This window comes from Octopus bimaculoides, chromosome 4 (assembly GCF_001194135.2).
Source record: "Octopus bimaculoides isolate UCB-OBI-ISO-001 chromosome 4, ASM119413v2, whole genome shotgun sequence".
NCBI lineage: Eukaryota > Metazoa > Mollusca > Cephalopoda > Octopoda > Octopodidae > Octopus > Octopus bimaculoides.
In genome coordinates, this window is record NC_068984.1 from 116,605,439 (window position 1) to 116,610,455 (window position 5,017).

Genomic DNA, 5,017 nt, shown 5'->3' on the forward strand with positions numbered 1-5,017 from the left:
TGTTGCTGTTTTTGTTGTGGAAGTGGTGAACGAAAACATCTGATCTGATTCTCATGAGCCTAAGAAAGAAGACAGCCTAAAAAAGAAAGAGTTCACACTTGGTTATTTGTCCAGCTGTGAAGGCACGTGGTTTAGTGGTTAGAGTATTCGGTCCACAATTGTAAGGTCATGAGTTCAATTCCTGGTGACACATTGTGTCATTGAGCAAGACACTTTATTTCATGTTGCACCAGTCCACTCATCTGGTAAAAATGAGTAGTACCTGTATCTCAAAGGGGCCAGCCTTGTCACATTCTTGTGTCACGCTGAATCTCCCTGAGAACTATATTAAGGGTACACGTGTCTGTGGAGTGCTCAACCAATTGCATGTTAATTTGACGAGTAGGCTGTTCCATTGATTGGTTCAATTGGAACTCTCATTGTCGTAACTGGAGTGCCATTTGACCAGCTAGAAATTATAGCCAAATGTCCTTCGCATCACACCCAACCATCTTAAATAATGGATACAACAGATGATATATCATACATAATCCTAGAAGGACTCACATTATATTAGAAATGAATGACATACAACTATCACACTATCCAAACAAGGAGACACAAACTTTTATTAGTATATATGTGTCTATGACAAGCTTCTTTCAGTTTCCATTTATGAAACCCACTCACAAAGCTCTGGTTGGCTTGCTCAAGGTGCCAAACAGTGGGATCGAGCCCAATATCATGTAGTTTGGAAGAAAACTTTTTATCCACACAGCCATGTCTACACCTATATATAAAACCATATATAAAAAAAAAAAACATAAAAAAACATAATCCGTTAAACAGTGTTTCTCAACATTTTGTGGTTCAGCAGCCTTTTGCCTGAACAATGTTTTATAAATGTCTGTTTTCTAAGTTTACAAGAAAGAAAAAAAAAAGAAAAAAAAAGAAAAAAAACAAAGCAAAATAAAAAAAATACTGATTATTTTAATCCATCAAAAACTAATTTTGCACAGCACTTTATTGATTTATTATCCATATTTTCTTCTTGTACTATTCCATCTAGCATATGCCTCTGTTTAGATATTTGCATAGAATAGTGCACCATGTTGATTTTTACCCAGTGTTAATTTTTTTTTACTTTATGGCAATTACTGAAGAAGACAAGGACTTGTATTGTGAAATTATATTTAGATTGTATTATTAATGCATTCTCGAGCAAAGAGCAACGTTACAATTTAAATTTTAAATAAAATACTCTTGCTTTTACTACTAGCATCAATGAATGAAACACATTATTAGTATTTGGCTAACTTTATGAAAAAGACCCCCACCAAAAAAAATCTATCATGTTCAATGAATTATTATATTCCAAAAACAATATTTAATAAATTTAATTATAGAAAACTAACTCACGCTTGATGAGATTTTTTAAATTTAAAAATAGGTTCAATATTCAGCAAAAAGATCCTGAAGTCTTTTATTTTTTTACATGTCTGTAATCAACTCCATTGTTTAGCAAACAGTTCTACTACCGTGTTGAACGCTATATCAACAAGATATACTCTTTACTCTCTTTTACTTGTTTCAGTCAATTGACTGTGGCCATGCTGGAGCAACACCTTTAGTCGAGAAAATCGACCCCAGGACTTATTCTTTGTAAGCCTAGTACTTATTCTATCGGTCTCTTTTTGCCGAACCGCTAAGTTACGGGGACGTAAACACACCAGCATCAGTTGTCAAGCAATGGTGGGGGGACAAACACAGACACACATACACACATACATACATACATACATATATATATACATATATATATACGATGGGCTTCTTTCAGTTTCCGTCTACCAAATCCACTCACAAGGCTTTGGTCAGCCTGAGGCTATAGTAGAAGACACTTGCCTAAGGTGTCACGCAGTGGGACTGAACCCGGAACCATGTGGTTGGTAAGCAAGCTACTTACCACACAGCCACTCCTGTGCCTATATATAAGGAAGAAACCACTAAAACCAGCAATATTACTTTCTTCCAAAGACGGGGGTATTTATTTTGTTGCTCAAATCATAGTTCTTCATAACAATCTGGTCAAAATAGCAACTGGAGTATTGAAGTAATTTTGGAAGTTCAGATATGGCTGTGAGGTTAAGAAGTTTGCTTCCCAACCATGTGGTTTTGGGTTCAATCTAGCTGTATGGCACCTTGAGCAAGTGTCTTCTACTATAACCCTAGTTGACCAAAGCACTATGTATGGATTCGGTAACTAGAAACTGAAAGAAGCCTACCATACACCTATCTACTCACACACAAACACACACATATTTACATATGTATGTATGCATGCATGTATGTATGTATGTCAGCTGGAGGACTTAAATGACACGCAAAAGTACATGGAGCCCAATTACAACAACAGCCAGCTATTGCCAGTAAAGGTTTTGGATGCCAACTCTGTGCAAGACATTGTAGATCTTTGGCTGGGCTAAAAAGTCACATTCGATCAGAGCACCGTTAAGTTAAGCTTTGTGCAATGGCCATACTTGATAACGAGGGGGAAGCCATCATCATGTATGTATGTATGTATGTATGTATGTATGTATGTATGTATGTATGCCATTATTCAGTTTTATGTCAAGAATTCTTGCCAATAGAGAAAGAAACAGCTTCCAAACTAGACTCAAGGCTCCTTCATTGGAATTTCAATATCAACAGAGTATTTTTGTTTGTATGTATGCATGTATGTACGTATGTATGTATGTATGTATACAAGCAGATTTGTATGTTTCATTTTATGTATGTATTCTCATGGATATAGTTGCTTGTCTAGACATGCTTGTATGTCTGTATGCCTGTATGTGTGTATTTATTTATGTATGTATGTATGTATGCCTAGTATGTGAGAAAGTTTGCAAGTCGATTTCAGGTCTGAAAAAACATAACAGTACACAAAGATCATATCCCACAAAGTGATCCCAATCAATCCAGCGAGTGTTACACCTTTCATCTGTCACCTATATTTATAATCATGCAGATCTGCAACTGGACAGACTGACCATCTGAAAGGTCATGGACAGGAAGTTAGAAATGCCATTGACCACAAAGAAGTACAGAGAGACAGCAATTATTTGTGTATGTGTATGTGTGTATGTGTGTGTGTGCACACATGCATACACAGTAGTTGTAAATGAGCATCACAATTAAACAAACAGTATCTTTTGTTTACAATCTTCCATGGAAACATATCCAAACATAGGAATATATTTCATCTTAGGATCTAAAAGAAGCAAACTGTGGACATTGGAGATTGGCATCTCATCAGTCACATCTCTACACACAGATTGCATAACATCTTTCTGAAATTCTAATCTCAGCAAAGATTTTGTTTTTTATATATATATATATGTATGTTTAAAATATAAGTAATAGGCTCAGACTTGACTGTGTGGTAAAAAGTTTGCTATCCCAACTACATGGTTTTGAGTTCAGTCCCATTGTGTACCAACTTGGGCTAGTGTCTCCGACTGTTGCCCCAGGCTGACCAAAGCTTTGTGAGAGAATTTCATAGACAGAAACTGAAAAACTGAAAGTTTATTGAAAGTGTGTGTATGTATGTATGTATATATATATATGTATGTTTGTATATATATATATATATATATATATATATATATATATATATTCGTTTTGCAAGATTCTTGATGTGAAATTGTGCGTTGAAACAGATATTGTTGATTTGGGGATGGTCATGTTGCCAGTTTAGCCAATAAAACACACGCACTATATATTTGGTGTTAATTTGCTTCAGCTTTATTTTATTTTTTTTACATTAATCGTATTTCGGCCAGAGTTCTTTCATCACACTTCTGTGACCTCATCAGTGGTCCTTTGCTTTCTTCTTTCTTATTTGTGTGTCTTTCTTTACTAACGATTTTGTCAAATTAACACCAAATATATAGTGCGTGTGTTTTATTGGCTAAACTGGCAACATGACCCTCAACAAATACAACAATATATATATATATACACACACATATATATATTGAGAAAAAGGAAGCAGTTAGAATTTTGGATAATCCTTTATTAGCGCTTTTGTTCCTTTATGAACTACTCAAAACAAAATCAAAATCAAAATGGTAAGAACAGAACGTTTTGTTGTTCATTTATATGATTTGGAAGATTTTTTTGTTTTGTTTAGACAAGGAAAATATTGTTTTTGTTTTTTTTAGGGGGGGGGACACAGAAAGAAAAGCAAAGTGGAGGGCAGGGGAATAAGTAGAGAGAGAGAGGTTTCAGGACAATCAAGAAAGAGGAAAAAAATATAATAATAAAGGATGGGGAAAAGATAGACAGATGGATAGAAAGATAGATAGATAGATAGATAGATAAATAGACAGACAAACAGACAGACAGACAGACATACGTACATACATACATACATATATACATACAGATCGATAGACAGACAGACAGACAGACAGATAGATAGATAGACAGATGGGTAGAAAGATAGGTAGATAGTTAGATAGATAGATAGACAGAGAGCCCTCATGAGAAAATGTGTTTATTTACAAATATGTTGATGGGTATACAATGGAAAAAGAAAGAAGGAAAAAAAAATTTGAAATGAAGTTTCAATGAATTGACCACACCAAATTGAAAGGAAAACCTCTCTCTCTCTCTCGTTCTCCCTGTCTATCTATCCTTTTCTCATTCTTTATTATTTTTTCTTCTCTTTCTTGATTGTCCTGAAACCTCTCTCTCTATCCATTCACCCCACCACCACTTTGCGTTTCTTTCTGTCTCCTTTTTTCCAAAAAAAAAACAAAAACAATATTCTCCTCTTCCGAACAAAAACAATCCGATTCGTATAAACGAACAATGAAATGTTCTGTTTTCACAATTTTGATTTTGATTTTGTCTCAATGAGTTTGTAAATGAACAAAAGCGCTAATAAAGGATTATCCAAAATTTGACTGCTTCCTTTTTCTCAATATACAATCTCTGTACACCACTTGAAACACACACACACACACACACA

General features: G+C 34.8%; 1 protein-coding gene and 1 long non-coding RNA gene across 2 annotated transcripts in view; both read right to left on the minus strand.

Annotated features, from left to right (window-relative positions):
* Window positions 1-5,017, minus strand: part of LOC106876364 (uncharacterized) — a 77,733-nt gene that overhangs the window by 10,505 nt on the left and 62,211 nt on the right. The window lies entirely within an intron of this gene.
* LOC128247623 (uncharacterized) overlaps window positions 1-5,017 on the minus strand; it is a 16,045-nt gene that overhangs the window by 3,982 nt on the left and 7,046 nt on the right. The gene's annotated exons all lie outside the window — the stretch shown is intronic.